This window comes from Sceloporus undulatus, chromosome 5 (assembly GCF_019175285.1).
Source record: "Sceloporus undulatus isolate JIND9_A2432 ecotype Alabama chromosome 5, SceUnd_v1.1, whole genome shotgun sequence".
Lineage (NCBI taxonomy): Eukaryota > Metazoa > Chordata > Lepidosauria > Squamata > Phrynosomatidae > Sceloporus > Sceloporus undulatus.
The window spans coordinates 83,564,154-83,574,855 of NC_056526.1; the positions used below are offsets into that span (position 1 = coordinate 83,564,154).

Here is a 10,702-nt window from a genome sequence, read left to right on the forward strand (position 1 = left end):
AGAGCAGATTAAACTCTTGTCTTTCACCATATATATATTAAAATACAATACTTACATTGACCTGTGGATAAATCGACTCAGGTTTGTTGGGTCAATTTCTTAACCTAAATTTCTAGACTTATACATGAGTATATACAGTATGTAAACAAAGTGCAAACTGAAAACCTGTTAATATAATTTCAAAAAAAGAGTTACTGGGGTGGCCATCTGACATCCTTCATCAGCCTTGTGAAGTAATTTTCTCATGTGCTCCACCAACAGCGGAGGAGGGAGTGGATTTCTCACCCTACATTTAGGCCATCAGTGCCTGATATTGCTGCTGGTGGCTCAATCTCTCCTCTACAGAAACCAGCAGATGACACCAGTGCTTAGATTATCTCCAGCCTTCTGAGTTAAAAACAGCTATGCTTGATTCAATATAAGCAATTAATAGTGTGATCCTATCAAATATATAGTCCCACTCAGCTCAGTGGACCTTACTCCCAGGTAAATGAGAACTATGACAAGCCTAGGCAATCCTAGAGGTAGGGATAATAACATCTGAGAGTAGAGGAACCACTTAACCAAGGCCCTCTTGGGTTCACGCCATGGCATTTGAGTAGTTTTACTTCTCCTTTTTGGGAAAAGTAGTGTTTATTTTTCTTTATTATTATTTTTTTTAAAAAACAGGAGCTCTAACAAATAGGCTAATCATATCAGAAACACGCCCTCGTTGCAATGGCCTGGAACTGAGAGGGTTTTAGAATTTGCAGATCTAAAGCTTCTTCATATTTCACCCCAGCATCCTTCCTGATCTGCTTTTCCCCCTCTTTATTGACCTTGAAGCTCAAGTATTGAAGAAGCAAGAGCCTTGGGATTCTGAAAGAAAGGATCACATCTCACCACTCCAAGACTAGATCTACCTATAAATGGGGAAAACTGGTCTAACTTGTGGTCTTTAGATGGCTCCCCAGGACAAAAGGACAACTTAAAAATGATGGCTGAAAGTCAATCTACCTCAATAGACTTTGTTAAATGTAAAATTTGTTTTAAGCAATCCCTGTGGAGAAATCTATATAACTTCATCTTCATGGATTCTAGTTCATGCTTCTTATGCCCTTTTGCATCAACATGCTCTCTTTTTAAAAGCCTGGTGTTTAGGGAACAGTGGATCCACAATTAGTTCTATAACACCAAAAGTACATTAGTTACACTTCAGTTAAATTTATTATATAATGCTGACAACAAATGTTACTTAACGAAGTCTGGCAAATCTGACAAACCTAAATTGTATTTTCAGTACCATTTGTACAAGTCATTTGTAGCTCAACAGGTTTGGGTTGTGTGTGCATTCTTCACGGGTACAAGCACTAAAAGGCTTTGTTTTGTTTTTTAATGTATACTATACTAGGTATATGTTATGTCTGCTTAATAATGTTTTATATACATTCATGCCTCAGGCATTTTCCTATGTGAAACAAGCCAGCTGTTTTTAGGAGGAGCCTGAAAACAACTTGCATAGATTTACTTCCTCCAAACACAGCCTCTACAGGGCTCCCTTTGTAATCCTTTACAACTTGAGCTTTGGATGTAGTTGTTCTTCCTTTTCAAATTTATTATTTAGAGAAAAGGTCTGTCTACAGTAAGGCCAATGACAACTATGGAACTGAAAGTCTTGCTGCTCTAAGCCTCATTTGGGACTTGATTTTCTCTTCTGTTATTAAGACTTTTTGTACATCAAGTTACTATTCAAATGCAATAGTCCATCAAAGTTTTGTTCAATCAGCAATGCTTCAATAATAGCACGTGGTATTAAGGATTTAAATTTACTGTACCCATTCTCCCAGTGTAGAAAACATTCTGCAGTTGTAAAGTATGTAATAGGACAGATAAGCACACCTAAAGTGCCTGAACTATTTCATTGCTTACCATCTGTTCTGACTGCCTCAGCAGGAATGAAACTGACACATCTGTCAGAAAAATGCAGAATAAAAAAAGATTGGTTTTCTAAAAAGAGAAATAATCTGAAGATGAGACACTAGTTATTTCAGAAGTGTGCATCTATTACAACAAAGCTTTACATTTAAAGGCAATGGTTGATTCCAGTTTTAGCCACACTTATGCAAAGCTTACTGAAATAAAACAGAAATGTTTGTTAAAAAGCTCACTAATTTCAATGGGTCTAACTCTAAGCATGACTAAATCTGAATTAAACCCTGTTTTCATAAGTTCCTGGGTTTCTTTGTTTTTTTAATGTATTTCTCCATTAAAGAAACTTTTTTATTTTCAGTTTCTACCTTCAGTGGCACAGCATGACTGAAATATAAGGGAAATTAATATAATTATGGCTAAAATCTTGTTTGGCTTGAAAGCCACACAAAATATTACATAAACAATCAAGCTTCATTTATATACCTCTTCATACCGCCTGAGCAGTGTCTAAGCGGTTTACAACTGTAAGCTAATTTGCCCTCAACAATCTGGGTACTCATTTTAGCGACTTTGGAATGATGCAAGCCTGAGTCGAGCTTGAGCCCTTTTACTGGTCTTGAACTTGCAACCTTGTGGTTTTGAGTGAGTGGCTGCAGTACAGGCATTTAACCACTGTGCCACCAACTGAGTTTCCCCCCCACTTATAACAACATATACAGCTTCTTATTGCAAATTATAACGCTAGCATAATTTTTGTACTAATATAGCTAAATGTATTTAATACAGATTAAGACTGCACCTTAATATACAGTGATTCAAAAAGAATGGTGCTATACCATATAAGAACAGCTTTACATTTGCACCATTCTTTTTAAAACACTCTGTACATCAATTTTTCCCCAGGACTCAATTAAAAATCCAGTAAATCCTTGGCAATAAACCAACTTGTATTCACCAGACCCAATGGCGATAGCGGGGACAGGGATAAAAAAGGTCCAGCATCTCCAAAATTGTTCAGGAAGCCAAATCTTGAAACACATAATGTGAACCTAGGGGCTGTCAGTCTGTTATTGAATGCTCTACAGTAGACTTCTGTAAAAAAAGTGAAGTTTTTTCCTTTGACAAGGTTGTCAAGTCATGACCAACTGTAGGGGGCGGTGCTCATCTCCGTTACTAAGCCAAGGGAGCTAGTGTTGTTGAATACAACTTTGTGGTCATGTGGCCAGCATGACTGCACATTAATATTATTACCTTCCCACTGAAGTGGTACCTATTTATCTACTTGCATTTTTATATGCTTTTGAATTGCTAGGCTGGCATAAACTGGACTAGTGATGGAAGCTCACTCTGTCATGTGGTGCTTGGGTCTTGAATGACCTTGCGATCGTCAGAGTTGGCATGTTAACTGCTGAGCCACTGTGTCCGCTTACAGATTTCTGTAAGCACAGTCTAAAACACTATCGTTAACCAATTTATTCTGGGCCTGGTGAAATTTTCTCAATTATATCCAAGCCATTTGCTAAGAGTTACAGCCCAACTGGTAATCTAAGTCATTAGACACTGCATTAAGAACTGATCCCTATGCAATCCACTTGATACCTCTTTCCAGTTTGATGCTGATCCATTCATTACTACTGTCTGGATGAAGTGGTTCAACCAATTGCAGTAACTCATCTTTATTACCTGAAAGCAACAGGCATCCCATAACCATGTTGTTATGTCAAATTGCTATAAAAGGATTAAATTAGGCCATTCAACTGCATTTGTAACAATAATTCTTTCAATGCTGTCAAATTCTCACAGTCAATTCAAACATTTCAAGCAAAGAAAGTGAATTAAATTTTATACTGGTCTTTACTCTACAGCATCACAATAAAATGTGTGTTAGAAACTAATTTTGATTATGGGCCAGTACCGTAAAGGTGTAAGGCAGTGAGCCAGGGCAGGAGACAGAGGCCTCTTTATATCAGGCAACACAGGATATAGAAGGAAGGTGGAGAGAAACATTCAAGTGAGAAAAGACATGCAGCTGGAAGCAATAAGACAATGTAGGACCATTGCAAGGCAATAACCCCTTATATCTCTGCCTCCCATCTTTCCCCTCATTCCACTCTACAGCTTCCCATTATTGGAAACAATGCAGAAAAAGGTCAAAAGGAAGACCTGAAGGAGCAGGGAAGAACCGCAGTACACAATAGGTAGCAGCCTACTACTTGAGGAACTAGCATATCTGTCATTTGATACTGACCACTATGCTGAACAAATATGGGGAAAGCAATGTTCACTGCATCTTCTGCAGTCCGAACCTTAGAAACTAATAGCTTCAGATAGTATATGCAGAAATAAGATAGGAATGTCTGTTTGAACCACTTTAAGAATTCATGATTTTTAAAGCTACACTAACATATCAACACAGAAATCAAGCAAGCTATTTGCTAAAAACATGAGCAAGAGGTGATAAATGGTACCCACACTTCATGGAATAGTCAGTTCATTTATTGATCAATGTAATCATAAATACAAAAAGCTAACAGAGTAAAAATGTAGTGTTCTAAAATAACTTTGTCCGTCTTTGTCACACTGCTTTTAAAATTTAACTCTGCTTCACCTTGTTGTCAAGTATTAACTAGTTACAGGCATCCAGACATATTTCCTAGTTCAGGTGTGGGGAACCTATGGCCCTTTTGGTTCTGACAAACTACCATTCCCACCATGCCTCGCCACGAGCCAAGCTGAAGGAAGTTTTAGCCAGACTTATGAGGGCTTGGTTGTAGTTGCTCCCTTTATGGTGACACTGTAGCTACAACCAACCAAGGAGCTACAACCTCATAAACCTGACTAAAACTTCCTTCAGCTTGGCTGGTGGTGAGGTATGGTGGGAATGGTAGTTTGTCAGGTGGCCATAAGTGCCCCATCTCTGTCCTAGTTAAACCAGTTTATTTCACAGAACTGATTATTCAGATACTGTATAAGAATGCTCTGTAGCTGCAAACCCTTACTACTAGTAAAATACAGCTGACATAGGCCTGCAGGACTTTGGGCCAGCTGGGCTTGTGCAGAGCTGAACTCAAATGCAGTTCTACATATTTTAGCATTACTATCCTGCCAGTTGTCACTGTTCTCAGTTAATACTAACAATAAAGTCATATACTGTGTCCAAACAAGTATTCTCTTACACCAACAATAATCTTTAAATACGATTATTAAAGTATCCCCCATGAAATAATTACATATTTTATCATCTGAAATATAATTTGTACAGTACCATCAAACCATGGTTTCCAATCATGGTTTAAAGAAGCAGCCTGATGGTTAGCCTATTCAGATCTAACAGAAATGAATGGGATTTGGCCTCACACAATCACCCTTCCCATCCTCCTCTTTCAGATACTAGTAGGAGGGGAGTCAATGTTCCTGCATTCAGTTTAGCTGATACTGAAATTTTCACTTATACACAAACAAGTGGAACTGTTTTGCTCTAACCACATATAGAAAAAACATCTGAAACCTAGGATTTGACCTTGGTTTGTTTAAACAAACTTTGGTAAGAACAAAATACAGTTCTTCAACTTTAACTCATCTCCTCAAACCACCAAATTACCCTACACACACCACATCGTCTGATTCTGGAAACTAACCTAGGTTGGTCTGTTTACTATTTGGATGGGAGACCATCAGGGAATACTAGAGATCTCCAGCCTGAAACCTTGGGGACCACTGCCAATCAACATTTATAATGCTAGGCTAAATACACCAATGGTCTGACTGATCATAAGGCAGCTTATAAGGTAGTTGGAACCCATGGCTCAATTTAGTTCATTTCTGATCATGCAAACCACAATATATACTATAGTACAGTTGACCCTTCTTATACACAGATTTTTTATACACAGATTCAAGCATTCATGGTTTGAAAATGTTCAAAAAAAGTATACATTTCAAATATCAAACCTTGATTTCCCATTTTTTTTTATTAGGGACATCATTTTGCTATGTCATTATATTTAATGGAACTTGAGCATCCACAGATTTTGTTATCCACAGGGGATCTTGGAACCAAACCCCAGCGTATAACAAGGGTCCACTGTATATATTTGAACATAATCATGAGTTCTTTTCTCCCACTTACCCACCCATTACCAATGGCGTTTAGATTTAAGTCATACAGATATATGGGGGAGGGACAAAACAGACATGATCTTAATTATCAAGCTTCTTATACCTTTCTGAATGCTTAAAACTTAATTTCCTGATTTCATCCAACACTATTATCTCCTTTCCTTCCATGCTCTCTTGCATCTAGCAAGTCTGTTTGTCAATCCTTCAAATGTAATACAGTGGTACCCTGGGATACGAATGCGCCGCCTTACGAAATTTCCGGGTTACGAAAAAAATCCATTTAAAAAAACTGTTCCGGGTTACGAAGGTTTTTTCGGGTTACGAAAAATTTTTTGGTGCTTTTCGGCGCTATTTCACACCAAATCGCGGCTTTTCCCCATTAGCGCCTATGGGTTTTTCGGCTTGCGAAGTATTTCGGGTTACGAAAGCGGCGGCGGAATGAATTAATTTCGTAACCCGGGGTACCACTGTACCCTAGTATGCTAGAAGCCTTTTCTTGTTGTTCAAGTTACTTCTGACTTATGGTGACCCTATCATGGGGGTTTCTTGGCAGAATTTGTTCAGAGGGGGTTTACCCGTCTTCCTCTGATACTGAGTGTGACTTTCCCTAGGTCATCCAGTGGGTTTCCATGTGCAAGCAAGGTTTCAAACCTTGGTTTCTCAGTGTCCTGTTCCCAAGCTCAAACCACTACATCACACTTGTATCAAGAAGCTTTGACCTCTTCGGTCCAAAACACACTGCAGAAATAATCCAGTTTGAGACTGCTTTAATTGACCTGGCTCAGTGCTAGGGAATCCTGGGAATTGTAGTTTATTGTGACAACAAAGCTCTCTGACAGAGAAGGCTAAATGTCTCACAAAGCTACAGTTCCTAGAATTCCCTAGCATTGAGCCAGGGCAGTTAAAATAATCTCAAACTGGATCATTTTTTGCAGTGTTTTGGACCATGGTCTTCTAGTTCCAAAATGATACTCAACTGTGATTTAAGAAACCAGGAGGTTTGGAGTATCCATTCACCATCTAAACTAACTGGAATGTCCTTGTACATGAGAACCTGTTTGTTTAAACCATAATTAAATGACAAGCCAGCATCCAAAAACAAAGTATGAAACTGATTTGTTAAAATTCATCACAACAGAAACAAATGAGAGCTCAAAAAATTTGGGAAAAACAGGTCATTTTTTTGGCATGTGCCAGAAGGTAGAGGGAAAGCACACAACGTAAAGGCTTGCCACAGCTCATGCACATTTGTTTAGTGTTACTTGGGAAATGGCCCAGTAAGTTCAAGTGCAAATCGCCAGGAACGCCGAGTTTAGTTCCAACCATTTCCTGTGTAGTGCTTGGCAACGTCAATTAAAACCAACACGAAGTTTCCCTCAGCTTCTGACTGTCATAAAACCGATGATTCAATGCAAAACTTGGAAAGTTGGAGACAATTCAGTCAGCCAAACTTTGACTCAAGTTCATTCCAAAAGCACACTAAATAAATTTATATTTTAATGTCTAGATTCTGAAACTAGACATAGAATGGAAATATCTCAAGTGACTAACCACACAACAGAATCTTAGAAACATGAAGTCATTGCAATCTTTCTCCTGAATTAGTTTCCAGGCTTTCTACTCCCAGGAAGCTTTTCTAAATAGAATGACCTTATCTTCTGCCGGAACAACTGTGCTGTCTGAGAAGAGGATCTCAAACTTTTAAGGAGTTGAAGAATTTCAAATCCTTATAGTACTGATGATCCCAACAACTCCAGTTCAACCCATATACACTTATGATAGCAATCAGGGGAAAACAAAACCTTTATAGATAAGAGTATTGCTTATTTACAATACTGCTAGTACATCTCTTAAATACAAACATACAGAGATGTATGGGTGTACACACACATTCCTTTCAGGAAAGACAGATTTTTGCTTTTTTCCTCATAAAGTGAGAAGGGAGATCCAACAACAACCCACTCCATACAATTAGAAACTAAATAGAATGGTTGTGTTGCTGTGTGCCTTCAAGTTCCTTCTGACTTATGGGGACCATATGGTGAACCTACCACAAGATCTTGTGGGCAACACTTGTTCAGAGAAGTTTGCTTTTTGCCTTCCTCTGAGGCTGAATAGAATAAGTAGAACAATAACACAAAATGGTTAATATAATAAAAATGCTATATAGAAAAAGGGAATCCAAAGAACCAGCCCAGTAACCCTTGCTTTCTATAGCACACTAGACAGTAAAATAAATTGTAAAGGTCTGAAGGATCTGTAAAGATCAGAAAAGATATGTATCACATTGCCCAATGCCTTGAAAATTTAGGGCAAGGGACAGAATTTGCATCTTTCTTGATCCTATTACATTCCAATCCATGCCTACAACTGTACAAGGACAGCACAACCTCAGTTTTGCAGGATACGTTCCCAGACTTACCACGGATAGTGAAAGCGGATAATAGCAAACCCTGTATTTCCAGAAGCTGACCATAGAGTCATGCTGGAGGACCTCCAGATGCCTAGAGATCACACTTTTTCAGGTGTGGATCAGTGAAGCTGCAGGCACCAGTCCTGTGAAAACTGTGTGCTTTATACTTGAGGCTTTACTATTACTCTGTACTGCATCTGAAGAAATAGGTTGTCATCCACAAAAACTCATGCTAAAATAAAAACCAGCCTTAAAAGTGCTGCCACATTCTTCTCCCCTTTCTCTCTGTTCTTTCTTTTCATGTTGAAAGAGATTAACATAGCTCCTTCTTTGTAGACTGAAATTGGTCTCCCTTTTTCTACTTATCATTAATTTACTGCATACCTCTTTCGATGATCTCAAACCACAAAAATTACGTGCAATTATCCAGTTCCTTTTCAACTTTCTTTCTGAAAATACTAACTGGATGTATCAAACATTTATTTATTTCTATGACTATTTTGCGTATTCATCAAATAGGATTTTTATTTATTTTGCAAACTGGTTTTATTTCCCATAATATCAATTTGTTCTAGTGACATCCAGGAGCAATAGTCTCTGAGGTTTTTTTTAATTGCTTTCCATTTTATACACTGCGATTCTATACTTAAAATTCTCCTCATTCTGTTAACTTGCACTCTGCAGCCTTTCTTGCCGTTGCTTCTTTCTTGGTGTTTCTGAGTATTAGACATAACAACACACACACTGGCAGTCAGATATCTGCAGCTAAGAATTCGATGCAACATCTGTCACTGGGAGAAATATTAAATCAACAAAAGCACATTTTAATCTCCACATCCTGTTTTGGTTTTTTTATTTTCCATTCCTTCTATCATTCCCCCCTAGTCTGCTATGGGAAACTCCACTTCTGGATGCTAGGGCTGCTCTGGAGGCAGGTGCTCCAGAGAAGAGCTGCTCTGATTAGGAACCAAGCCAGAAGAAGCAGATTTATTGGGCCAAACACATATCCTATTGGCTCCTTGTGTCACCTGATTCTTGCTGGGTTGGAAGCTGCAGCAACTGATCCCAGCTCTGAGAAAGCAGGGCCAGCGTAGCACAACTGAGATCAGGCCGTCAGTTTCCTTCGCCTGTAAGCTGTTATCGCAATAGGATGTTAAGAGTCAACCCTGTATCTTACACAAGACAATTAGCTCCTCTTAGCTGGCTTTACCATTCCTTCAATTAATGTTATTTTTATCTGGAGCACAAAATTATCACTCGAATACCCTTCCGCACCTTGATGGAACCCTACTGCCTAACCAACCTATCTAAAGAGAACATTGGCATTTTCCTATTCGCATCACAGAACACAATGGAAGCTAATGAAGGAACAGATGGGAAAAGCAAAGAAATAGTCCAACTGTATGCTTATTTTTTTAAAATTGTAATTTGAAATGTACACTGCAAAATGTAATGATTGACTGTAAAGTCAGGGGACCGTGCTGCCTTACTTGGGTTCTGAAACTGACTTAGGAAGGATTAAGGATACATTGCTTATAAAGTGATCATAATTATTCTGACTGGTCTTCATAATACTAATACTGCTGGCTCCAATGAAGAGTAAAAAGAAGAAGAAGGAGGGATTGAGATTAAAACCCTCCCCCATCTAACAGTAAAAGCACTTAAAGCACCTTAATGCAATTAAATTTTATTTTACTTCTAGAACACAGTTGGAATATGTAAAGCAATAACAGCTGTCAGTTTTGAAATAAAAGTCATTTGTTTCCCAAACAGAAAGACTTGAGGACCTGCCAGAGCAATGCAGCCTTTGGGTTGCATGCATTTTACCATATTTAAGAGGCACTAACAAATTTGACATTCTAAGAATTCTAACTTTCATTGGGAAAGGGCTAAAATATTAGCAGCTATTAGATATGCTGAATGCCTCTGTGTCTCTCAAAGCTGGGAAATGTAGAAACTGATTTTGTGAACCAAATATCTCAGGACAGCTACCAACATGGCATCACAGCTACTATTCCCTGCCCCTTTCATCTATCCCACTTTTTCCATGGCATTTCCTTCCACGCACCTCATTCTAGCAGTTTCCATTCCAAGTTTGAAAACCAACACTCCACAAGGAAAAAAGTGGTACAAAATAAGTTTAATTTGCACGATTCAGGTTACATTTCTAATGTAGTCGGCACATTTTCTAGGCTGCTGCCATGTTATTCTGTTTCAGTATACTGTAGGGAAGGACAAAAAAGGAGCCCTTTGGCACCT

General features: G+C 38.5%; 1 protein-coding gene across 1 annotated transcript in view; it reads right to left on the reverse strand.

Moving 5' to 3' along the window:
• Window positions 1-3,594, reverse strand: part of KMT2E (lysine methyltransferase 2E (inactive)) — a 65,350-nt gene extending 61,756 nt beyond the window's left edge. Inside the window, exons 1-2 of the mRNA XM_042469626.1 lie at window positions 3,511-3,594; window positions 1,909-1,949 (exon numbers count right to left, since the gene is read on the reverse strand). The gene's annotated coding sequence lies outside the window, so the exon portion shown is untranslated. The remainder of the gene's footprint in view (window positions 1-1,908; window positions 1,950-3,510) is intronic.
• Between the last annotated feature and the right edge of the window lie 7,108 nt (window positions 3,595-10,702).